The sequence below is a fragment of the Mobula hypostoma genome, chromosome 10 (genome assembly GCF_963921235.1).
Source record: "Mobula hypostoma chromosome 10, sMobHyp1.1, whole genome shotgun sequence".
In the NCBI taxonomy this organism is placed as follows: Eukaryota; Metazoa; Chordata; class Chondrichthyes; order Myliobatiformes; family Myliobatidae; genus Mobula; species Mobula hypostoma.
Window position 1 is genome coordinate 125,715,280 of NC_086106.1, and position 27,668 is coordinate 125,742,947.

The window sequence follows — 27,668 nt, forward strand, 5'->3', positions numbered from 1 at the left end:
ATTGCTGACCCTGTGGCGATGATCTTTGCATCATCAATGGGGATGGGAGAGATTCTGGAGGATTGGAGGGTTGCGGACATTGTTCCATTACTCAAGAAAGGGAGTAGAGATAGCCCAGGAAATTATAGACCATTGAATCTGACTTTAGTGGTTGATAAGTTTTTGGAGAAGATCCTGACAGGCAGTATTTATGAATATTTGGAGAGGCATAATATGATGAAGAATAGTCAGCATGGCTTTGTGAAAGGCAGGTCATGCATTATGAGCCTGATTGAATTTTGCATTGATGATGCTAGGGCAGTACATGTAGTGTATATGGATTTCAGCAAGGCATTTGACAAGGTACCCCATGCAAGATTTATTGAGAAAGTAAGGAGGCATTGGATCCAAGGGGGAATTGCTTTATGGATCCAGAACTGGCTTGCCCACAGAAGGCAAAGAGTGGTTGTAAACAGGTCATATTCTGCATGGAGGTCAGTGACCAATGGTGTGCCTCAGGGATCTGTTCTGGGACCCCCACTCTTCTTGATTTTTATAAATGACCTGGAGGAAGAAATGGAGGGATGGGTTAGTAAATTTGCCGATGACATAAAGGTTGGAGGTGCTGTGGATAGTGTGGAGGGCTGTCAGAGGTTACAGCGGGTCAGTGATAGGATGCAAAACTGGGCTGAGAAGTGGCAGAGGGAGTTCAACCCAGATAAGTGTGAGGTGATTCATTTCTGTAGGTCAGATATGCTGACAGAATATAATATTAACGGTATGACTCTTGGCAATGTGGAGGATCAAAGGGATGTTGAGGTCAGAGTGCATAGGACATTCAAGGCTGCTGCGCAGGTTGATTCTGTGGTTAAGAAAGCATACAGTGCATTGACCTTCATCAATCATGGGACTGAGTTTAGGAGCTGAGAGGTAATGTTGCAGCTATATAGGACCCTGGTTAGACCCCACTTGGAGTACTGTGCTCAGTTCTGGTCGCCTCATTACAGGAAGGATGTGGAAACCATAGAAAGGGTGTAGAGGAGACTTACAAGGATGTTGCCTGGATTGGGGAGCATGCCTTATGAGAATAGGTTGAGTGAACTTGGCCTTTTCTCCTTGGAGCGACAGAGGATGAGAGGTGACCTGATAGAGGTGTATAAGATGATGAGAGGCATTGATCATGTGGATAGTCAGAGGCTTTTTCCCAGGGCTGGAATGGCTAGCATGAGACAGCACAGTTTTAAGGTGCTTGGAAGTAGGTACAGAGGAGATGTCACTGGTTAGTTTTTTTTTCCCCCTTGCAGAGTTGCGAGTGCGTGGAATGGGCTGCTGGTGACGGTGGTGGAGGCGGATACGATAGGGTCTTTTAGGAGACTCCTGAACAGGTTTCTGGAGCTCAGAAAAATAGAGGGCTATAGGTAAACCTAGGTAATTTCTAAGGTAAGGACATGGTCAGCACAGCCTTATGGGCCGAAGGGCCTGTATTGTGCTGTATGTTTTCCGTGTTCTGTGTTCTAAGCCATTGAATCCTGAAATCGTTTTCGTGAACCTTCTTTAAATGCTCTCCAATTTCAGCACATCCTATCTAAGATAAGGGGCCCCAAACTGCTCACAATACCCCAATTGGGGCCTCACCAGTGCTTTATAAAGTCTCAACATTGAGCTTGGTTTTATTTTCTAATCCACTCAAAATTAATGTTCACATTGCATTTGCCTTCCTCACCAAAGACTCAACCTGCAAATTAGCCTTTGGTGAATCCTGCACAAGGACTCCCAAGTCCTTTTGTACCTTAGTTTCTTGTATTTTCTCTCCATTTAGAAAATAGTCAGCTCTTTCATTTCTTGTACTAAAGTGCATGATCATACACTTCACGACACTGTATTCCACCTTCCATTTCTTTGCCTATTGTCCTAATCTGCCAATTCTTGCTGTAGCCTCTCTAGTTTCTCAAAACTGCATGCCCTCCACCTATTTTCATATTGTCTGCAAACTTTGCAACAAAGCCATCAATTCTATCATCCAAGTCATTAATACATAAAAAGAATTGATCCCAACATTGACTCCTGTGGAACACTAGAAAGAACTCTCTATTCCCACTCTTTGCCTCCTGCCAATCAGCCAGTGCTGTATCCATGCTAGAAACTTTCCTGTAATACCCTGGGCTTGTATCTTGTTATGCAGCCTCATGTGTGGTACCTTGTCAAAGGCCTTCTGAAAATCCAAGTACACAACATCAACCAATTCTCGTTTGGTCTATTCTGTTTGTTATTTCTTCAAAGAATTTTAACAGATTTGCCAGTCAAGATGTTCGCTTGAGGAATCCATACTGACTACGGCCTATTTTATCATGTGCCTCTAAGTACCTCAAAATCACATCCTTAACAATCGACCTCAACATCTTCCTGACCACTGTGATCAGAGTAACTGGCCTATAGTTTCCATTCTTCCACTTTTCTCCCTTCTTGAAAATGGTGTGACATTTGCAATTTTCCCAGTCTACAGGGACCATTCCAAAATCTAATGATTCTTGAAAGATTATTACTAATGCCTCCATGATCTCTTCAGCCACCTTCAGAATCCTGTGGTGTACACAAACTGGTCCAGGTGACTTATCTACCTTCAAACCTTTCAGTTTCCCAAGAACCTTCTCTCTCGTTATGATAACTTTACACACATCATGACCCCTGACACCTGGAACCTCCACAGTACTGCCAGTGTCTTCCACAGTGAAGAATGATGCAAAATACTTATTCAGTTCATCCATCATTTCATCATGCCTCCCCCTTACTATCTCTCCAGCATTGTTTTCCAGTGGTTTGATATCCATTCTCGCTTTTTTTTAAATATACTTTATGTATCTGAAGAAACATATCCTGCTCTGTTGGGCTTCTTTGGAACAGATTAGATAGTTAGATTATAGATATTTATTGATCTCAAAAGAAATTACAGTGTCACAGTAGCATTACAAATGCACAGATATGCAAATATTAGAAAAGTAGTAAGTAATAAAAAAAATAAGTTACCTTAAAGTCTAACAGGAGGGGTAATCACTTCCCTGGCTATAGGTTGACTCATTATAGAGCCTAATGTTTGAGGATAAGAATGACCTCATATAGCGCTCTTTGGAGCAGCACAGTTATCATAGTCTATTATTCTATGTATTCAGTTTTTCTGCCATTTCATTGTCCCCCATTATTACCTTTCCAGCATTGTTTTCCAGCAGTCTGACATGCACTCTCACCTCTCTTCCAGTTTATGTATCTGAAGAAACTTTTGGTATCCTCTTAATATTATTGTTTAGCTTACTTTTGCATTCCATCTTTACTTTCATGACTTTTTAGTTGCCTCCTGCTGCTTTTTAAAGCTTCCCAATCCTCTACCTTCCTTCTAATTTTTGCTTTATGACATGCCCTCTCTTTGGCTTTTATGTTGGTTTTGACTTCTCTTGTCAGCCACAGTGTCATCTTTCCTTTAGGATAGTTCTTACTCTTTGCTATGAGTGTATCCTGTGCCTTCTGAATTTCTTCCAGAAATTCCAGCCATTGCTGAGCTGCCATCATCCCTGCCAGTGTTCTTTTCCAATCAATTTGGCCAACTCTTGCATGCCTGTGTAATTCCCTTCACTCCACTAATGCTGATATATCTGACTTTAGCTTCTTCTTCTCAGATTTCAGGGTGAATTCCATCATATGATTACTTTCCTCCAAGGGTTCTTTTACCTTAAGATCTCTAATCAATTTCTCTTTAACACCACCCTCTGGCATTACATTCCATGCACCCCCAACTCTGTTTAAAAAAAACTAATTTGGATATACCCTCTCTGCTTTCCTTCAATCATCTTAAAATTATGACCCCTCGTGTTAGTCATTTCTACTCTGTGAATGAGAGTTACATCACACAATTAGTTTGATGAGTCATGTTTTGAAACTCTGCTACAAATCATCATGATGAGAGCAAGAAAAAGCAGGAAACTCGAGAATATGTCAGAGCAGCATGGCTTCACTGAAGATTGTGGAACGCAAAATGCAATCTTCATCCTCAGAATGATTTGTGACTTGCCATAGAGGTCCAGAACGGCCTATACGCATGTTTCACTAATTATACCAAAGCTTTTGATAAGGTGTGGGGCAGAGCGAAGATATGATGGCACTAAGCGGCAACTCTTTTGCTTGCATCGTCAGAAACAACTATTTCTATCTTTGATATCTCTTTTTTCCTTCTGTTCAAAGGTGCTTTTGAAGACCGATTGGAGTTACACTCTGACTTTGGTTCTTTGCAGGAATGGGACCCACTCTCAGGGCCTCACGACCATCTGCTTTTTGAAATCCCAAGGTCACAGACGAGAAGACTAGTGTGCCTTCAGGGTGCTGGATTTTTATGCCTCTGGCGACATGCTGATTCGAGGTTGATGCCCCTGACTGAAGCGTCACGGGAGAACACAGAACATCGGGAGCAGCTGTTTAGCTGCCGTGGGGTGTACTGTATGTCCAGAGTATATTGATACATATACATACACACATTGACTGTATATCCAATGTCCAGTCAGCGTTGGGGTCGACTCTGGGCACAGAGCTTTATAAAGCAACGCAACAGACTTTTAACATCGTAAATCAGCGAGTTGTTTGTTATATCTCCACTCTCGCTGTGAAATGAGGACATCTCTTTTTCCTTTATTAGGGAGAGAGAACCTGTGGTATGTTGAAGTACCAGGTGAACAAGTAGTCTTTGGGGTACTTTGGAGTATTAATGTTTGCTGCACACTTAAGTGCTCGGTGGAGGGCACTGATACATTTTTGCTGGTGGGATTGGGGGGATAATTACCTTGCGCACGTGCATGGAAAGGGGGAGCTGGGGAGGGGCTTTGGGTTACTGTCATTCAATGTTTAACTGTCATTCATTCTTTGGGGCGCTCCTCTGTTTTTGTGGGTGTTTGCAGAAAGAATGAGAATTTCAGGATGTATATTGCATACATTTCTGACATTAAATGTACCTGTTGAAACCTATTAAAGAGCTTATGAAGTCCTTCAGCACTTGGACATTGATGGCAAAGATCAGAATCATCAGAAACTTGTGTTGGGAACAAAGAGCAGGAATGCAAGTTGAAAATGAGACAAGTGAATTTGTTCAAATTATGAGCAGAGTCAGACAGTTGTGTTCTCTCACTCAGCCTATTTAACCTTTATAGAGAGAAAATTCTAAGAATTAGCAGTACTTCAGGCATGAAAATTGGTGGATAGAATTTGAACGACCTCAGGTATGCAGACAATGCAGTGTAGATAGCTACTTCTAAAGAGAATCTGCAAGAAATAATAGATATAGTAATCAAAGAAAGTGTTAAGAGAAGATTGACTATCAACTACAAGACGACTGAATGTATGGTTGTCACAAAGAAAGAAACAGAAATGCAAACTCAAATTGGTCCACAAAACAATTAAACAAACTTGGAAGTTCAATTACTCAGTTTGGGAGTATGATAGCATCTGATGGTAGGAATGTTGAAATTAGAAGGATAGGAATTGTTAATGCGCGTTTGAGCAAGAATACAAAAGAATCACATGTGTACGTATCTCAGAGTGTGGCGGTGGTACGTTCGTTGCATTCTAACATATTGAAATGAAAGTTGGCAAATATCAAAGGAAAACAGGAGAAGACTCGAAGTTGCAGTTTTTGAGAAAATTGATGAAAATATCATGGAAGGACAGAGTAACAGATGAAGTGTTGTGAAAAACTGGATTAAATAGACGGCTGATATATGACAGCTGGAATTTCTGGGACATGTACTGAGGAAAGAAAAGCTTGAACATCTGGCAGTGACAGGAAAAACTAAAAGAGAAAGTCGTGGTCGACAGTGCATGACATTCATGAATTACATCAAGGGATGGACGGGCAAAAGTTTTGCAAAGCTTATTAGAACTTCTCAGATTAAATACAGATAGAAAACTACAATCGCCCATGTCATATGACACAGCACATATAATGATATAACCATATAACAATTACAGCACGGAAACAGGCCATCTCAGTCCTTCTAGTCTGTGCTGAACTCTTACTCAGTCCCACCAACCTGCACTCAGCCCATAACCCTCCATTCCTTTTCTGTCCATATAGCTGTCCAATTTAACTTTAAATGACAACATTGAACCTGTCTCAACCACTTCTGCTGGAAGCTCATTCCACACGGCTACCACTCTGAGTAAAGAAGTTACTCGTTACCCCTAAACTTTTGCCCTTTAACTCTCAACTCATGTCCTCGTTTGAATCTCCCCCACTCAATGGAAAAAGCCTATCCACATCAACTCTAACTACTCCCCCCCCGACAATTTTAAATACCTTTATCAAGTTCCCCCTCAATCTTCTATGTTCCAAAGAATAAAGACCCAACTTGTTCAACCTTTCTCTGTAACTTAGGTGATGAAACCCAGGTAACATTCTAGTAAACCTTCTCTGTACTCTATTTTGTTGACATCTTTCCTATAATTCGGTGACCAAAACTGCATACAATAGTCCAAATTTGGCTTCACCAATGCCTTGTACAATTTCAGCATTACATCCCAACTCCTATACTCAATGCACGATTTATATAGGCCAGCATACCAAAAGCTTTCTTCACCATCCTATCCACATGAGATTCCACCTTCAGGGAACTATGCACCATTATTTCCAGATCCCTCTGTCCTACTGCATTCTTCAATGCCCTACCATTTACCATGTCCTATTTTGATTAGTCCTACCAAAATGTAGCACCTCATATTTATCAGCATTAAACGCCATCTGCCATCTTTCAGCCCACTCTTCTAACTGGCCTAAATCTCTCTGCAAGCTTTGAAACTCTACTTCATTATCCACAACTCCACCTAACTTAGTATTATCTGCATACTTACTAATCCAATTTACCACCCCATCATCCAGATCATTAATGTGTATGACAAACATTGGACCCAGTACAGATCCCCGAGGTACACCACCAGTCATCGGCCTCCAATCTGACAGACAATTACCCACCACTACTCTCTAGCATCTCCCATCCAGCCACTGCTGAATCCATTTTACTTCTTCAATATTAATACCTAACGATTGAATCTTCCTAACTAAACTTCCATGTGGAACCTTGTCAAAGGCCTTACTGAAGTCCATATAGACAACATCCACCACTTTACTCTCCTCAACTTTCCTTGTAACCTCTTCAAAAAATTCAAAAAGATTTGTCAAACATGACCTTCCACGCACAAATCCATGTTGACTGTTCCTAATCAGACCCTGTCTATCCAGATAATTATATATACCATCTCTAAGAATACTTTCCATTAATTTACCCACCACTGACGTCAAACTCACAGGGCGATAATTGCTAGAACCCTTTTTAAACAATTGAACAACATGAGCAATACACCAAACCTCTGGCACCATCCCCGTTTCCAATGACATTTGAAATATTTCTGTCAGAGCCCCTGCTATTTCCTCACTAACTTCCCTCAAGGTCCGGGAATATCCTGCCAGGACCCAGAGACTTATCCACTTTTATATTCCTTAAAAATGCCAGTATTTCCTCTTCTTTAATCATCATAGTTTCCATAACTTCCCTACCGGTTTCCTTCATCTTACACAATTCAATATCCTTCTCCTTAGCGAATACTGAAGAAAAGTGGTTCAGAATCTCCTCCATCTCTTTTAGCTCCACACATAGCTGTCCACTCCGATTCTATAAGGGACCAATTTTACCCCTCACTATCCTTTTGCTATTAACATAACTGTAGAAACCCTTGGGATTTATTTTCACCTTGCTTGCCAAAGCAACCTCACATCTACTTTTAGCTTTTCTAATTTCTTTCTTAAGATTCTTTTTACATTCTTTATATTCCTCAAGCACCTCATTTACTCCATGCTGCCTATATTTATTGTAGATATCTCTCTTTTACTGAACCAAGTTTCCAATATCCCTTGAAAACCATGGCCCTCTCAAACTTTTAAACTTTCCTTTCAACCTAACAGGAACATTAAGACTCTGTACCCTCAACATTTCACCTTTCAATGACCTCCTTTTCTCGATTACATTCTTCCCATAGAACAAATTGTCCCAATCCCCTCCTTCTAAATCCTTTCACATCTCCTTAAAGTTAGCCTTTCTCCAATCAAAAATCTCAACCCTGGGTCCAGACCTATCCTTCTCCATAATTATATTGAAACTAATGGCATTGTGATCACTGGACACGAAGTGCTCCCCAACATAAACATCCGTCACCTGACCTATCTCATTCCCTAACAGGAGATCCAACACTGCCCCTTCTCTAGTTGGTACCTCTGTATTGCTGCAAAAAGCTATCCTGCACACATTTTACAAACTCCAAACTATCCAGCCCTTTTACAGTACGGGCTTCCCAGTCTGTGTGGAAAATTAAAATCTCCCACAATTACAACCTTGTGCTTACTACAAATATCTGCTATCTCCTTACAAATTTGCTCCTCCAATTCTTGCTCCCTGTTAGGTGGTCTATAATTCACCCCCATAAGTGTTACTACACCTTTCCCATTCCTCAATTCCACCCAAATAGCCTCCCTAGATGAGCCCTCTAATCTATCCTGTCAGAGCACCACTAATATTTTCTCTGACAAGCAATGCAACGCCTCCCCCTCTTGTCCCTCCGATTCTATCACACCTGAAGCAACAAAATCCAGGAATATTTAGTTGCCAATCACACCCCTCCTGTAACCATTTTTCACTAATAGCTACCACATCATACTTCCAGGTATTAATCCATGGTCTGAGCTCATCCACCTTTCTTAAATGCTCTTAGTATTAAAATAAATGCATTTAAGAAATTTCCCACCTCTTACTCTGTTTATCACTAATGGTGCAAACAACTTCACTATTTTCCTTTTCTTCCTTCTCCCCTACATCTGTTCCTACACTCCGGTTCCCCTCCCCCCCCCTTGTATCTAGTTTAAATCCACCAGAGCCTCTCCAGCAAACCTACCTGCAAGAATATTTGTTCCCCCCTCCAGTTCAGGTGTAAACTGTCCTGCTGGAACAGGTCCCACCTTCCCTGGAAAACTGCCCAATTATCTATAAATCAGAAGCCCACCTTCCTACACCATGTCTTCAGCCATGTGTTGATCTGCGCTATCTTACTACTTCTAAACCCGCCTGCATGTGGCATTGGTAGCAATCCTGAGATTGCTATCCTGGAGGTCCTGTCCTTTAACTTGGCGCCTAACTCTCTAAACCCACCTTTCAGGACCTCCTCACTCTTCCTACCGACGTCATTGGTCCCTACATGGACCACAACATCCGACTGCTCACCCTCCCTCTCGAGAATACTGAGAACTCGATCTGAGATATCGCGGACCTTGGCACCAGGGAGGTAACAGACCATCCGGGATCCTTGATCTCTTCCACAGAACCTCTTATTGTCACATGAAGTGCTGGGAACTGACCCAAATGCAAGACACAGACACTGAAGTACAAAGAACAGGACTTGACTAGAGAAGGGACGTGACAGGATTCAGACCTGGAGCAGGGACAAGAACGCAGACTTGGGCTAGAGAAAGCAGGACCAGGACTAGGAAACATGGACTAGGAGTCAAGGCTTTGACTCTGAGCCCGAGACTGGACAAGGACCCAGAACCTGGGTCTTGCCTCGGGCTCCGACCCCAGAACCAGGCAAGGACATGACATGGTTTCAGGGCATGACGTGGTTGGGGTCTAGAGGCCTGAGCTTGGAGACAAGAAAGGCTTGGACTCTGAGCCGGAGACTAGACAAGGACCCAGAACCTGGGTCTTGCCTCGGGCTTGGCCCCCAGAACCAGGCAAGGACATGACATGGCTTGAGGCTGGGGCTCTTGGAGCTTGGCCGCGGGATCCTCCAGGCTGGGGCTCTTGGAGCTTGGCCGCGGGATCCTCCAGGCTGGGGCTCTTGGAGCTCAGAGACAGACTGGGAAACAAACATCAACATAGAGCCAGGAATTATCCTTCAACAAGCCAGGACTCAACTTCATCTCCACACCAAGGTGGGACGGGTCTCTCTGTCAGCTAAAAGCAGAACAGCCAGACTTGCCCAACAGAGGCAAGGACAAGACAAGACAAGACAAGACAGGTCCCCCACAGGGCAACAGCAGAACAGCCTGACTTACCCCACAAAGAGGACAAGAGGCAAACACCAAAGAACAACAGACAGTTCCATCTCTGCTCCAGGAAAGCTCCAAGTCTCAGTTCAGCCAGCAACCTCAGCTGACTCCAGAAACAGCCAGATCCCTACCTAGCTCAGAGTGGCGGGCAGCCACTCAGCTGGCCCAGGAAACAGCCAAATCCATACCACAAAGACTACTCCAATGAGTGGCAACAAGGCTCCATGAAGCAGTGGTCTTCCAACCAGGCCCAGAAATCATGAATGGTTTTACTAGCCTTCCATCAGCATGTTACTCCAAGGGGGACTGACAAGACAAACCAACAGTCCATACTCAATCCCAAGGCTTCTTATATTGCAAGCCCAAAGATGGGAATCAGGTGCCTATGATTAACTCAAACAAGGGACAGCTAGAAGACCCGGAGTCCTGAGTCCACGGACCAGACCGTGAACTGGAATGCGGACTTCAAGGACCGGACCATGACACTTATTTGTCCCCCTAACTATCGAATCCTCTATCACGACTGCTCTCCTCTTTTCCCTCCTTCCCTTCTGAGTTGAGGGTCCCATCTCGGTGCCAGAGATGCAACGACTGCAAATTGTCCCTGGTAGGTCGTCCCCATCAACAGTATCCAAAACGATGTACTTATTATTGGTGGGAATGGTCACAGGAGTGTTCTGCTCATTCTGTCTATTCCCCTTCCCTCTCCTGACAGTCACCCAGCTACCTGTCTCCTGACTCTTAGGGGTGACTATCTCCCTGTAACTCCTGTTTGTTTCTGCCTCTGCCTCCCGAATGATCCGAAGTTCATCCAGCTCCAGCTCCAGGTCCCTAACTCGGTTTGTCAGGAGCTGCAGCTGGATGCACCTTTTACAGGTGTAGTCATCAGGGACAATTGTGCTCGCCCTGACTTCCCACATACTGCAAACAGAGCACTCAACTGCCCTAACTGCTGCCTCCATTACCTACTCTTAAGGTAATTAGATTTATTAAAGGAAGTTACCAGGCCTTACCTCACTTGGAGTGAAGCTCTTCCTCAGCCTCTACTCGCCGAAGACTCAGGAGCCAAAGCCTTCTTACTCTGTCTCCCACTACTCTGTCACCCGCTACAACGTAGCCCGCTCCGCTAATCTTCTCTCTTTTAAACACTCCCGCTATCTCAGGGTCCGACTTACACGTGTTTACGCAGTCGTTTCCTGTTCAACTGCCGAAGAAATGATGATGCTAACCCAGGGAAAAATGTTTCTGCCTGTTCAGTTTATCTTTGCCTCTTATTAACTCATACATTATTATAAACTCAACATTCATCCTCCTTCTCTACAAAGGTAAAAGGAAAAATACGAAAGAGAAAAGCCCTAGTTCACTCAACCTATCCTCAGTAAACATGCTCTCTAATCCAGGCTGTATCCTAGTGAATCTTCTCTGCTCCCTTTCTAAAGCTTCCTCATCCTTCGTGTAGCCCCCGGCCAGCCTCAGGGTCGCTCGACTCGCTGTCGTCTAGGGAAACAGCCCTCGGCCCCGCCAAACTGGGTAATTAGTTTGTGTGGATGCTGTGTGATGTACCCCACCCCGTCCAAATAACAGATAATACACCAGATACGATTAAATGATTTACAGTTTATAGATATTACTGGAACTATATAATTAATAAAGAATAAAATATAAAAAGGAAAATAAAAGGCGCCACACTTATCAAAGTTCAATCTCTTCGTGCACAAACATGTGGAGCTCAGGACCCTTCTTCTTCATCCTGCGACCCCTTGGATCACCTTGCCCGGCCGCCTGGGACCAACAACGGTAGTAGACCAGATGCTCCACACGACTCTTTCTCTGTCTCCTCTCCTCACCGAACGCCCCGCTCAGGGTCCAACCCCGTTAGCGGACTCACAGCATTTGTTCCATCCTCTGTCTCTCTCTCCCACCTTCTCCCCCAAAACTCTGCGCAGACAATATCTTTGGATACACCAAAAACATAACAACTATCCCAATTGGTTCGTAACATCTTATCACAGTCTAACCCAAAACAAGCTGCTAGTGCAAGAAATTTCTCAGCGTTTAACATAACAAAGAAGCAATCCCAAGTATAACATAACAAAGAAGATATTTTAATTAGCCTACGCAGTAACATAAAAGACGAAACCCCCTTACACTCGTATGATGAGGCAGCCTGAAATGAACACAATACTCACAACATGGTCTTACCAGGATTTTATGGAACTGTAACAGGGTATCTCAAAAATCATTGCATGGGAAGTATGGCACCACATATTTCACATGAATATATTACTCTCCAAGAGAGCCAACATTTTTTTCCTCATGCCCGGATTTTTTCTGGAGAATTTACTGGAGTATGGTTTAAATTTTTTATGGCACTCTCTACTTGTTTATTGCAATGCTCATATAAAAGATCTTGATTTAAGGAAATGGGACATTTTAACTTTAGGATCAAATGGCCCTGTGGGGAATACACTCAAAAAGAAAAGCTTCCTGTCTCCTTATTAAATCATAATTCTGGCTTCAAAACACTTTGCTGAAACAGTGTGAAATTACAAAGCTAAGTAGCCTTTGTTATAAAAGACTTATGCTTCTAGAGGACAAAGCTACCCTTTATGTGAAAGTCAAAGTAAATTTATTATCAAATTGCATGTAATTTGGAGGCTTGTGCCTCAATGACCTGGAGGGCTATGCTGGCTGGAATCAGGGCTTTATGCTTTGGCTCTTGGTAGGGTCACCCATGCCAAACAGATTAAAGGGTCGAGGCCAGACTAGGAGTGGTCCACCGGTCCTCCAGGTTCAGGGGTTCTCCTCAGGGCTAACAACACAGGTAAAACAAAATTGTTTGGGAAACAGCAATGAAGTATCCTTCTACATCTGAGTGTGACAGTATTCCTGAGTCTCCACCCGGAACTTGTATGACTGACAGTAGTGAAAACTAGGGGGAAACTACTGACATGATGAAGGAGGCTCTGAACACCGTCAGAGATGGAGGACCATCATTGCTGCCCTAAACTCCAGCGGTGTAACGGGCAGAGAGTAAGTGGGCATGTATTGTATGTCACCATTATTTTTCTTCATGTTCATCGTGCGATTCATTTTCTTGCAGATATTTATAAGACAATAAAAAAAATAAAATTTATGAAAAACTATACATAAAGGCTGATAAGCAAACAATATGCAAAAGAAGACAATTTATGCAAAAAAATAATAACAATACTTTGAACATGAGTTATAAAGTCCTTGAATGTGAATTCATTGGCTGTGGATTCAATTCAGTATTGGGGTGAGTGAAGTTATCCACTCTGGTTCAGAAGCTTGATGGTTGTGGGCTAATAAATGTTTCTGGATCTGGTGATGACAGACCTAACGCTCCTGTATATCCACCCTGATGGCAGCAGTAAGAAGACAGCATGGCCTGCATGCAGAGTGATGATACACTTTCTTGTGGCAGTGTGAAATGGAAATGTGTTCAATGTTGTATTGTTTCACAGAATATATGTACATATATATATGCAATATAGGAACATGGTGGCTATTCCATGCATTGCAAACACCCAAAGCAGTAATGTGAGAATGGCTGGAGTGAGTTGAATGGTGAAACAGGTTTAGATAGTACACACTGCTGCAACTGTTCGTCGATGGTGGAGGGATTGGGTGCTTGTGAAAGGGGTCCCAATCAAGTGGGCTGCCTTGTACTGAATGGTGTCAAGTTTCAGGAGTGTTGATGGAGCTGCATTCATTCAGGCAAGTGGCGAGTATTCTATTACACTGCCTGATCTGAGCCTTGTAGATGGTAGACAGGCTCTGGGGAGTCAGGAGGTGAGTTACGTGCAGCAGGTTTTCCTAGCTTTTGACCTGCCTTGGTAGCCATAGTTTTATATGGCTATACCAGTTCAGTTTCCTGTCAATGGTAACCTCCAGAATGTTGATAGTCGGGGATTCAGTGATGGCGATGCCACTGAATGTCAAGGTTTGATGGTTAGACCCTCTCTTGTTGGAGATGGCCATTGCCTGGCACTTGCGTGGCTTGAATGTTACCTGCCACTTGTCAGCCTAAGCCTGGATATTGTCCAGGTCCTGCTGCATTTGGGTTTGAACTGCTTCACTGTCTAAGGAATCATGAATGGTGCAGAACATTGTGCAGTCATCTGCAAACATCCCCACTTCTGACCTTATGATGGAAGGAAGGTCATTAATGAAGCAGCTGAAGATGGTTGGTCCAAGGACACTTTCCTGAGGAACTCCTGCAGTGATGTCCTGAGGATGAGATGGCTGATCTCCAACCACCACAACCATCTAACTTAGTGTCAGAGATGATTTGAACCAGTGGAGGGGTTTCTCCCTAATTTCCATTGACTCCATTTTTACCTAGGGCAATTGTTGCCATACTCGGTCGAATGCTGCCTTGATGTTGAGAGCTATCACTCTCACTCACCTCTGGTATTTAGGATCAAGGAGGTGATGAGGTCAGGAGCCGAGTGGCTTTGATGAAATCCAAACTGGGCATCCATAAGCAGGTTATTGCCGAGTAGGTTCTGCATGGTATCACTGTTGATGACCCTTCCATTACATTGTTGATGAGTAAGAGTAGGTTGATCGGGCAGTAATGAGCTAGGGTGGATTCTCCTGTTTCTTGTGTACCGGACATACCTGGGCTATTTTCCACGTTGCTGAGCAGATGTCGCTGTTGAAACTATACTGGAACATCTTGGCTAGTGGAGCAGCACGTCTTCAGGACCATTGCCGGGATTTTGTCTGGGCCCATAGCCTTTGCAGTATCTAGTGGTTTCAGCCATTTTTTAATATCATGTAGAGTGAATTGGATTGGCTGCATACTGACATCTGGGATGCTGGGGACTTCTGGAGGAGGCCGAGCTCGATCATCTACTCGGCACTTCTGACTGAAGATTGTTGCAAATGCCTCAGCCTTGTCTTTTGCACAGGTGTGCTGGGCTCCTCTAACATTGAGGATGGGATATCTGTGGAGCCTCCTCCTCCAGTGAGTTGTTTGATTGTCCACCACCATTCACAGCTGGATGTGGCAGGACTACAGAGCTTAGATCTGATCCATTGGTTGTGGGCCCACTGAGCTTGTCTATTACTTGCTGCCTATGGTGTTTGGCATACAAGTAATCCTGTATTGTGGCTTCACCACAGTGACGCCTCATATTGAGGTATGCCTAGTGTTGTTCTCAGCATGCCCTCCTGCACTCTTCATTGTACCAGGGTTAATCCCTTGGCCTGGTGGTAATGTTAGAGTGGGCCATGTGCCAGGCCATGAGGTTACAGATTGAGGTTGAGTGCATTTCTGCTGCCGCTGATGGCCCACAGCACCTCACAGATGCCCAATCTTGGGCTGCTAGATCTGTTCAAAGTCTATCCCATTTTGCACAGTGGTAGTGCCGCACATCGCGGTGGAGGGTTTCTTCAATGTGGAGATGGGATTTAGTCTCCACAAATATTGACGGTGGTCACTTCTATCAACGCTGTCATGGACAGATGCTTTTGCAGCAGGCAGGTTGGTAGGAATAAGGTCAGTGTGTTTTTCCCTCTTGTTGGTTCCCTCATCACCTGCTGTAGTCCCAGTATAGCAGCTACGTCCAGTAGGACCTGACCAGCTCAGTCTGTAGTGGTACTACCGAGCCAGTCTTGGTGATGGACGTTGAAGTCCCCCATCCAGAGTACAAACTGTGCCCTTGCCACCCTCAATACCTCCTCCAGGTGCTGCTCAACATGGAGAAATACTGATTCATCAAGGATGGTATGTGGTCATCAGCAGGAGGTTTCCTTGCACATGCTTAAACTGGTGCCATGAGACTTCATGGGGTCCAGAGTCAATGTTGAGAGTTGCCAGGACAATAGGAATAGAGTGAGGTGGAAGATAAATGAGTGGCTGAGAGATTGGAGCAGGGGACAGGGATTCAGATTTCTGGATCATTGAGACCTCTTTTGGGGGAGGCGTGACCTGTACAATGAAGATGGGTTACACATGAATCCGAGAGGGACCAATATCCTGGCAGGGAGGTTTGGTAAGAGTTTAAAATAGAATTACTCAGGGGGTGGGAACCGAACTAAAGAGACGGAGGAAGGAGCAGTTGGCTCACAAATAGAGAAAGCTTGTAGGCAGTGTGAAAGGGAGGATAGGCAAGTGATAGAAAAGGGCTGCGTTCAGACTGATGGTGAGATGTGTCTATTTTAATGCAGGGAGTATCATGAACAAAGCAGATGAGTTTACAGCGTGGATCAGTACATGGAGCTATGAAGTTGTGGCCATTACAGAGACTTGGATGGCTCAGGGGCAGGAATGCAGGCTTTAGATGTTTCAGAAAGGATGGGGGGGGCACAAAAGAGGTGGGTGCATGGCACTGCTGATCAGAGATAATGTCATGGCTACAGAAAAGGATGAAGTCATGGAGGGATTGGCTACTGAGTCTCTGTGGGTGGAAGTCAGGAACAGGAAGGGATCAAAAACTCTGTAGGGTGTTTTTTATAGACTACTCAGTAGTAACAGGGATATCGAGTAGCAAATAGGGAAACAGATTCTGGAACGGTGCAATAATAACAGGGTTGAGGTGATGAGAGGTTTTAATTTCCTCAATATTGATTGGCATCTCCCTAGAGCAAGGAGTTTAGATGGGGTGGAGTTTGTTAGGTGTGTTCAGGAAGGTATCCTGACACAATATGTAGATAGGCCTTCAAGAGGAGAGGCTGTACTTGATCTGGTATTGGGAAATGAACCTGGTCAGGTGTCAGGTCTCCCAATGGGAGAGCATTTTGGAAATAGTGATCGCAATTTTATCTCCTTTACCATAGCATTGGAGAAGGATAGTAGTAGACAAGTTAGGAAAATGTTTAATTGGAGTAAGGGGAAATATGAAGCTATCAGGCAGGAACTTGGAAGTGTAAATTGGGAGCAGATGTTCTCAGGGAAATATATGGCAGAAATGTGGCAAAAGTTCAAGGGATATTTGCATGGTGTTCTGAATAGGTACGTTCCAATGAGATGGAAAGGATGGTAGGGTACAGGAACTGTTGTGTACGAAGGCTATTGAAAATCTAGTCAAGAAGAAAATAAAAGGTTCAAAAAATTAGGTAATGATAGAGATGCAGAAAATTATAAGGCTAGCAGGAAGGAGCTTAAGAATGAAATTAGGAGAACTAGAAGGGGCCATGAGAAGGCCTTGGTGAGAAGGATTAAAGAAAACCCCAAGGCATTCTACAAGTATGTGAGGAGCAAGAGAATAAGACATGAGAAAATAGGACCAATCAAGTGTGACAGTGGAAAAGTGTTTAGTGGAGGTGTTAATGAATGAATATTTTGCTTCAGTATTCACTATGGAAAAAGACCTTGCCAGTTGTAGGGATGACTTACAGTGGTCTGAAAAGCTTGAACTTGAACATATAGACATTAAGAAAGAGGATGTGCTGGAGCTTTTGGAAAGCATCAAGATGGATAAGTCACCAGGACTGGATGGGATATACCTGCTGTGGGAGGTGAGGGAGGAGATTACTGAGCCTCTGGCAATGATCTTTGCATCATCAATGGGTACGGGAGAGGTTCCAGAGGATTGGAGGGTTGCAGATGTTGTTCCCTTATTCAAGAGAGAGTAGAGATAGCCAAGGAAATTATAGACAAAAGAGTCTTACTTCAGTGGTTGGTAAGTTGATGGAGAAGATCCTGAGAGGCAGGATTTATGAACATTTGGAGAGGCATAATATGATTAGGTATAGTCAGTATGGATTTGTCAAAGGCAGGTCCTACCTTAAAAGCCTGATTACATTTTTTGAGCAACACACATCAAAGTTGCTGGTGAACGCAGCAGGCCAGGCAGCATCTATAGGAAGAGGCGCAGTCGACGTTTCAGGCTGAGACCCTTCGTCAGGACTAACTGAAGGAAGAGTGAGTAAGGGATTTGAAAGCTGGAGGGGGAGGAGGAGATGCAAAATGATAGGAGAAGACAGGAGGGGGAGGGATGGAGCCGAGAGCTGGACAGGTGATAGGCAGAAGGGGATACGAGAGGATCATGGGACAGGAGGTCCGGGAAGAAAGACGGGGGGGGGGTGACCCAGAGGATGGGCAAGAGGTATATTCAGAGGGACAGAGGGAGAAAAAGGAGAGTGAGAGAAAGAATGTGTGCATAAAAAAGAGTAACAGATGGGGTACGAGGGGGAGGTGGGGCCTAGCGGAAGTTAGAGAAGTCAATGTTCATGCCATCAGGTTGGAGGCTACCCAGACGGAATATAAGGTGTTGTTCCTCCAACCTGAGTGTGGCTTCATCTTTACAGTAGAGGAGGCCGTGGATAGACATGTCAGAATGGGAATGGGATGTGGAATTAAAATGTGTGGCCACTGGGAGATCCTGCTTTCTCTGGCGGACAGAGCGTAGATGTTCAGCAAAGCGGTCTCCCAGTCTGCGTCGGGTCTCACCAATATATAAAAGGCCACATCGGGAGCACTGGACGCAGTATATCACCCCAGTCGACTCACAGGTGAAGTGATGCCTCACCTGGAAGGACTGTTTGGGGCCCTGAATGGTGGTAAGGGAGGAAGTGTAAGGGCGTGTGTAGCACTTGTTCCGCTTACACGGATAAGTGCCAGGAGGGAGATCAGTGGGGAGGGATGGGGGGGACGAATGGACAAGGGAGTTGTGTAGGGAGCGATCCCTGCGGAATGCAGAGAGGGGGGCGAGGGAAAGATATGCTTAGTGGTGGGATCCCGTTGGAGGTGGCGGAAGTTACGGAGAATAATATGTTGGACCCGGAGGCTGGTGGGGTGGTAGGTGAGGACCAGGGGAACCCTATTCCTAGTGGGGTGGTGGGAGGATGGAGTGAGAGCAGATGTACGTGAAATGGGGGAGATGCGCTTAAGAGCAGAGTTGATAGTGGAGGAAGGGAAGCCCCTTTCTTTAAAAAATGAAGACATCTCCCTCGTCCTAGAATGAAAAGCCTCATCCTGAGAGCAGATGCGGCGGAGACGGAGGAATTGCGAGAAGGGGATGGCGTTTTTGCAAGAGACAGGGTGAGAAGAGGAATAGTCCAGATAGCTGTGAGAGTCAGTAGGCTTATAGTAGACATCAGTGGATAAGCTGTCTCCAGAGACAGAGACAGAAAGATCTAGAAAGGGGAGGGAGGTGTCGGAAATGGACCAGGTAAAGTTGAGGGCAGGGTGAAAGTTGGAGGCAAAGTTAATAAAGTCAACGAGTTCTGCATGCGTGCAGGAAGCAGCGCCAATGCAGATGTCGATGTAGCGAAGGAAAAGTGGGGGACAGATACCAGAATAGGCACGGAACATAGATTGTTCCACAAACCCAACAAAAAGGCAGGCATAGCTAGGACCCATACGGGTGCCCATAGCTACACCTTTAGTTTGGAGGAAATGGGAGGAGCAAAAGGAGAAATTATTAAGAGTAAGGACTAATTCCGCTAGACGGAGCAGAGTGGTGGTAGAGGGGAACTGATTAAGTCTGGAATCCAAAAAGAAGCGTAGAGCTTTGAGACCTTCCTGATGGGGGATGGAAGTATATAGGGACTGGACATCCATGGTGAAAATAAAGCGGTGGGGGCCAGGGAACTTAAAATCATCGAAAAGTTTAAGAGCGTGAGAAGTGTCACGAACATAGGTCGGAAGGGATTGAACAAGGGGTGATAAAACAGTGTCGAGGTATGCAGAAACGAGTTCGGTGGGGCAGGAGCAAGCTGAGACAATAGGTCGGCCAGGACAGGCAGGTTTGTGGATCTTGGGTAGGAGGTAGAAACGGGAAGTGCGGGGTGTGGGAACTATAAGGTTGGTAGCAGTGGATGGGAGATCCCCTGAGCGGATAAAGTCGGTGATGGTGTGGGAGACAATGGCCTGGTGCTCCTTAGTGGGGTCACGATCGAGGGGTAAATAAGAGGAGGTATCCGCGAGTTGTCGCTGTGCCTCGGCAAGGTAGAGGTCAGTACGCCAGACTACAACAGCACCCACCTTATCGGCGGGTTTAATAATAATGTTAGGATTAGTGCGGAGGGAATGGAGAGCAGAGCGTTCCGAAGGAGTGAGGTTGGAATGGGGACAAGGTGCGGTGAAGTCGAGACGGTTGATGTCCCGTCGGCATTAGCGATAAAGAGATCCAGAGCAGGCAGAAGACCAGAGCGGGGTGTCCATGAAGAAGAGGAGGGTTGAAGACGGGAGAAGGGGTCATCGGTGGGGGTGGAAGAGTCCTTGCCGAAGAAGTAGGCTCGGAGACGGAGACGGCGGAAGAAGAGTTCCGCATCGTGGCGAACACGGAACTCGCTGAGGTGTGGGCGAAGGGGGACAAAGGTGAGGCCCTTACTGAGGACAGAGCGTTCTGCCTCCGACAGTTGAAGGTCGGAGGGGATGGTAAAGACCCGGCACGGATGAGAGCTGGGATCAGAGGGGGGAGGGGGGAGGCTGGGGGTGTCAGTGGAGAGGGGAGGGTTGGGGTGAGAGGAAGATGGAGCCTCTGAGGGCCCAGGAGCTGACGGTGGGATCTGAGGAAGACGGGGCTGCGGAGTGGTGGTGGGGGAAGGGGAGACGGGAGTCACAACAGCAGCACATAAAGACCCGGCCTGGAGTTCAAGGCTGGAGTCGCAGTTGGTGGTTGCGCGATCGCTTTGAATGTCTCCATGGTCGTTGCTGGAGTCCGGGTTTTGAATATGTCCTGAGGTGTTGGAGCCGCCGAGATCAACGGCTGGGGCCGCAACCGAAAGTTCATGCCTGCTAGCGTCGGGGCCGGCAGGCTCTGCAGTCCGTAGATGTAAGATCTTGCGATCTTTGCCTAACATGACAAAGTCAAAGAAACGGCGATTGCAGGCGTGGATCCGACGGTGGATGAAATAGCGGGTAGGACCATTACAGACAGCGAAGAAAGTGTCCCGAAGGTGTGGAAGGGTCTGGGATAGGGACACCAAGTACCTCCTCATGGCGGAGAGCGTCGCCTTCAGAGCTTGACGGGAGAAGCGGCGAGAGGCAGAGTCAATAAAATGTGAGTACCTGCGATCCTCAGAAGGTCCAAATTGAGAGGCTTGGAAACGAATCCTAAAGCCAACTGGAGTAAGTTGGCGACGGAGGCACGTTCCAAGAAAGGATACATGGCTGTGATAGCGAGTTTGAGTCAAAGTCTGGTCGAAAAGTTGAAGAGCCGAAGAAATCACAGATGGGGAGCAGTGAGAGATGGTTTCACTGAACTCCCGTCGAAGAGAGGATCTAAACTTCTTCGGTGTCGGCATCACCGGAAGAGGCTTCGCAGTAGTGAATTTAAACGCAAACAACAGGAATTCTGCAGATGCTGGAAATTCAAGCAACACACATCAAAGTTGCTGGTGAACGCAGCAGGCCAAGCAGCATCTATAGGAAGAGGCGCAGTCGACGTTTCAGGCTGAGACCCTTCGTCAGGACTAACTGAAGGAAGAGTGAGTAAGGGATTTGAAAGCTGGAGGGGGAGGGGGAGATGCAAAATGATAGGAGAAGACAGGAGGGGGAGGGATGGAGCCGAGAGCTGGACAGGTGATAGGCAGAAGGGGATACGAGAGGATACATTTTTTGAGGATGTGACTAAACACATCGATGATGGTAGAGCAGTAGATGTAGTGTATATGGATTTCAGCAAGGCATTTGATAAGGTACCCCATGCAAAATTTATTGAGAAAGTAAGGAGGCATGGGATCCTAGGGGATCTTGCTTTGTGGATACAGAACTGGCTTGCCCATGGAAGGCAAAGAATGGCTGTAGATGCTCATATTCTGCATGGAGGTTGGTGACCAGTGGTGTGCCTCAGGGATCTGTTCTGGGATCCCTTCTCTTTGTGATTTTTATAAATGACATGGATGAAGAAGTGGAAGGATGGGTTAGTAAGTTTGCTGATGATACAAAGGTTGGGGGTGTTGTGGATAGTGTGGAGGAATGTCAGAGGTTACAGCGGGACATTGATAGGATGCAAAAATGGACTGAGAAGTGGCAGTTGGAGTTCAACCGAGATAAATGTGAGGTGGTTCATTTTGGTAGGTCAAATATGATGGCAGGATATAACATTAATGGTAAGACTCTTGGCAGTGTGGAGGATCAGAGGGATCTTGGTGTCTGAGTCCATGGGACACTCAAAGCAGCTACGCAGGTTGACTGTGTGGTTAAGAAGGATTACAGTGTATTGGGCTTTGTTAACCATGGGATTGAGTTCAAGAGCTGAGGGGTAATGTTACAGCTGTATAAGGCCCTGGTCAAAGACCCCACTTGGAGTACTGTGCTCAGTTCTGGACACCTCACTACAGGAAGGATGTGGAAACAATAGAAAGGGCGCAGAGGAGATTTACAAGGATGTTGCCTGGTTTGGGGAGCATGACTTATGATAGTAGATTGAGTGAACTTGGCCATTTCTCCTTGGAGCGAGGAAGGATGAGAGGTGACCTGACAGAGATGTATAAGTTGATGGGAAGCATTGATCATGTGGTTTTTTCCCAGGGCTGAAATGGCTGACATGAGAAGGCAGGGTTTTAAAGTGCTTGGAAGTAGGTACAGAGGAGATGTCAGAGGTAAGTATTTTATGCAGAGAGTGGTGAGTGTGTGGAATGGGCTGCCAGCAATGGTGGTGGAGGCAGATACAATAGTGTCTTTTAAGAGACCTTTGGATAGGGACATGGAGCTTAGAAAAATAGAGGGCTATGGGTAACCCTAGGTAATTTCTAAAGTAAGTACATGTTCAGCACAGCATTGTGAGCTGAAAGGCCTGTATTGTGCAGTAGGTTTTCTTTGTTATTATGTTTCTAACTCCCTCTTTACTGTATACCACTGTGACACCACCTCTGCTATGTCTGTCCTGCTGGAGAGACAGTACACTCCCAGGAATGGTGATGGTGGCGTCTGGAATGTTAACTGTATGTTATGATTCTGTCAGTACAACAATGTCAGGCTCTTCCAACTTTGGCACAAATCCCCAGACATTAGTAAGGAGGAATTTGCAGGATTGACAGTGCTGGTTTTCCTATTGGCTAGGTCGATGTGGGTTATCTGTCTGGGTTCATTCCTTATTATTTTCTTTTTAGTGGTTGGATACAACTGAATGATTTGCTATGCCATTTTAGAGGGCATTTAAGAGGACATTTCCCTTGAGGAAATCATGCTGACTACAGCTGATTTTGTCCTGTGCCACCAAATACCCTGAAACCATATCCTTAATTATCGACTCCAACACCTTCCCAACCATTGAAGTCATACTAACTGGTCTATAGTTTCATTTCTTCTGCCTCTCTCCTATCTTGAAGAGTAGACTTCCAGTATTCAAGGAGATTTTCAACCTTTCACTGCTACAGGCGGAAGTTCCCAATGGCTCTTAGTCTGCAACAACCTGGCACCCAACGTCAGTAAGACGAAAGAGCTGATTGTGGACTTCAGGAAGGGTAAGATGAAGGAACACGTACCAATCCTCATAGAGGGATCAGAAGTGGAGAGAGTGAGCAGTTTCAAGTTCCTGAGTGTCAAGATCTCTGAGGATCTAATCTGGCCCCAGCATATCGATGTAGTTATAAAGAAGGCAAGACAGCGGCTATACATAATTAGGAGTTTGAAGAGATTTGGTATGTCAACAAGTACACTCAAAAACCTCATAGATGTACTGTGGAGAGCATTCTGACAGGCTGCATCACTGTCTGGTATGGGGGTATGTGGGTGGGGGGGGGGGGCTACTGCACAGGACCGAAAGAAGCTGCAGAGGGTTGTAAATTTAGTCAAATCCATCTTGGGTACTAGCCTACAAAGTGCCCAGGACATCTTCAGGGAGCGGTGTCTCAGAATGGCAGCATCCATTATTAAGGACCTCCAGCACACAGGGACGCCTTTTTCTCACTGTTACCATTAGGTAGGAGATACAGAAGCCTCACTCAGCAATTCAGGAACAGCTTCTTCCCTTCTGCCATCCAATTCCTAAATGGACATTGAACCCTTGGACACTACCTCACTTTTTAAAATATACAGTATTTCCGTGTTTTGCACATTTTTTAATCCTATCCAATATATGTATACTGATTTATTGATTGATTGATTGATTGATTTATTTATTATCTTTTTCTCTCTCTTCTCTATTATGTATTGCATTGATCTGCTGCTGCTAAGCTAACAAATTTCACGTCACATGCCGGTGATAATAAACCTGATTCTGATTCTGACCATTCCAGAATCTATTGATTTTTGAAAGATGATTACTAATGCCTCCGCTATCTCTTCAGCCACTTCTTTCAGAATCCTGGTGTTCACACTATTTGATCCAGGTGATTTATCTACCTTTTGACCTTTCAGCTTTCTATGAATCTTCTCCCGAGTAATGGCAACTTCACACACTTCTAACTCCTGACATTCTGGCCCTTCTGCCATCCTGCTAACGTCTTCCACAGTGAAGATTGATGCAAAATACTTATTCAGTTCATTCGCCATTTCCTTGTCCGCCATTACTCCTTCTCCAGTGTTACTTTCCTGCAGTCTGATATTCACTTGTTTCTTTTATAACTTATATATCTGAAAAATATTTTTGATCCTCCTTTATATTTTTGGCTAGCTTGCCTTTATATTTCAGCTTTTTATTTTTTATGACTTTGTTAGTTCTCTTCTATTGGATTTTTAGAGTTTCCCAATCTCTAACTTCCCACTTTTGCTCTATTATATACTCTCTTTTTGGCCTTTATGTTGGCTTTGACTTTATTTGTTAGCCAAGGTTGTGTCATTTTTCCTTTAGAGTACTTCTTCCTCTTTGAAACGTATATATCCTGTGCCTTCCGAATTGCTTCCAGAAGTTCCAGCCACTGCTGCTCTGCCATCATCCCTGCCAGTGTTCTTTTCCAATCAATTCTGGCCAGTTCCTCTCTGATACCTCTGTAATTCCCTTTAATCCATCACAATACTGATACATCTGGCAGGTTCTCTGTCTCAAATTTCAGAGTGAATTCAGTCATATGATGATCATCTACCTTAAGGGTTCTTTTACCTTAAGCTCTAATTAATTCTGGTTCATTGCACAACACCCAATCCAGAAAAACTAATCCCCTTTTGGGATCAACCATGATCTGCTCTAAAAAGCCATCTCATTGACCTTCTAGAAATTTCTCCTCTTGGGATCTAGCACCAACCTGATTTTCCCAATCTACCTGTATATTGAAATCCCCCATCACTATTGTAACATTGCCTTTTTGCATGCATTTTCTATCTCCCATATAATTTGTAGTCCACACCCTAACTGCTGTTCTGTATACAGCTCCTAGTAGGGTCTTTTTACCCTTGCAGTTCCTTAGCTCTATCCAAATGATTCAAAACCTTCCAGCCCCATGTCACCTTTTTCTAATGATTTGACTTCATTTTTTACCAACAGAACCACACCTCCCTATTTGTCATCTGCCTGTCCTTTTGATACAATGCGTATCCTTACATGTTAAGCTCCCGGCAATGATATTCTTTCAGCTATGATTCAGTAATGCCTGCAACATCATGCATGCTCAGCTGTAACTATGCTACAAGTTCATCTACCTTCTTCCATGTACTGCACGCATTCTAATATAACACCTTCAGTCCTGTATTCACCCCTTTCAATTTTGTCCACCTTTTACATTGCAACTCATCCTGTTGACTATATTTTTACCCTATCATCAGCCTCTCCTTTATAGGAGTCTCACTACATATTTCTGTTGTTTGTCAACCAACAAAAAATCTACTAGGTTGTAAAAAATTTGTTTACTGATGGCTCTCAATGAACAAGACCTGTTACCCTGGAATTCACAGATTTTATTATTGTATTGTACTGCTGCTGCATAACATCAAATTTCATGACACATGGCAGTGATATTAAATCTGATTCTAATTCTATTTCTATGATTCGTTAATTTATTTGTGGTAATATTACCTTGTGCGTTGCATGTAAGTTACATGGGCTGTGTTTTGCATATTGGTCTGCAGGAATGTTGTTTCATTTGTTGATATACATGTTGAATGACTATAAACTTCGACATGCACTTGAATTATTTCTTACGATCTTATAGTTTCTTGTGCTGGCAGAGAGGATTTTGCACATTTTCCCTGTGACAATGTAGATTTCTTGTGGGTGATCTATTTACCTCCCACATCCCAAAGTCATGCAGGTTGGTAGGTCGATCGGCCACTGTAAATTCCCTCCAGTGCAGGGGTTCCCAATCTGGGGTCCATGGAGCCCTTGCTTAATGGTATTGGTCCATTGCATAAAAAAGGTTGGGAACCCCTGCTGTAGTGCATAGATCAGTGGTAGAATCCAGGAAGGAGTTGATGGGAAACTGGGAGGAATAGAACTAGATGAATGAAGGATTAGTATGAATAGATGTGTGATGGTCATTGTGCATTTGATGGGTAGAGAATGTGTTTCTCTGTTGTATGTCTCTGTTATTTCTGGAGCAGAGTAAACTGCTGTTTGAAGCTTTAGTAATGCTATCAATTGAATATTAGATATACTGAATTAATCACAGTTATTTCTAACTGGCTTTTTATTCTGTTAGACATCACCATCCTTTAACTTTAAAGAGGGAACAATTTATCTTAGCCCTATGCTCCTTTGATATAGTATTAGGAGGAAATCTGGGTAGTTGAACAGAATATTGAGAGCTATTTTGGATAGAGGGCTCCTCCTTGTTGTCTAACCTTACTGCTGGCAGGAGCAGTTTTGTTACTTTTAAAGGACAAAACGCCTTTGTTTCTGATGATTAAATATGCAAGCAACCTATTTATGTTCAACCCATTGATCATAACTGTGCCAGACCAGCAGTGTGTGACTGATGAGACAAGTTTTGAAAGCCAATTTATTGCAAGTCACTCATGTATGGCAAAAAATCTCATTCAAGATATTAATTTAATCAAAGCAATTAGATGTACTTAAGATTTTAATAGTCTTAAAAGGCCAGCCATTTTATGTGTGATCTCACAATTTTTGTCTCAATTTACGCAGCATAAAGTTTACACCAAGCGCTTAGCAGAATGGGCAGTGGCTTGTAAAAGCATCTACTCTGGATTCCTTTACCTGACTAATCATGGCAATTGTCCAGAGTCGTCCCTGGAGATTGAATGGCTGATTCAACGGAACATTGGCACAATACAAAAAAAAAATGCTTTTGCAGATGCCAGGATCTAATTTGCAGGGAAGTGCAGTCGCTGCCAACCTGCTACTGAGACCTTTGTGCATCCGTAGATAATAACGTGGCTCCTCATACAACCATGCCATTCATACTGCTGACATCTATACTGAATATTAATGAACTTCAGGAAAATAATCACTGGATGGACCTCAAAGTCTTACAAAGACGTCTGGATGTATCCAGTCATGGTGAAAGTGGTAAAAAAAATGTGACCCTTAGTAAACTGATTTTAACTTGGAATTGTCATTACCACTTTCACAAGGTACTTTCTACTTTCTAAGTTGTTCATGAAAGCCATCTGAGGTTCCTGTACTTTGAAGTTAAAAATTAATTGCTTCTGAATTAGCGTAGTAAAGCTTTTGATTTGCATAATTTTGGGGAATAAAATGTTAATACTTGTTTTCCTGATTGCTGGCTGCTCAGACTAACTGGCTGT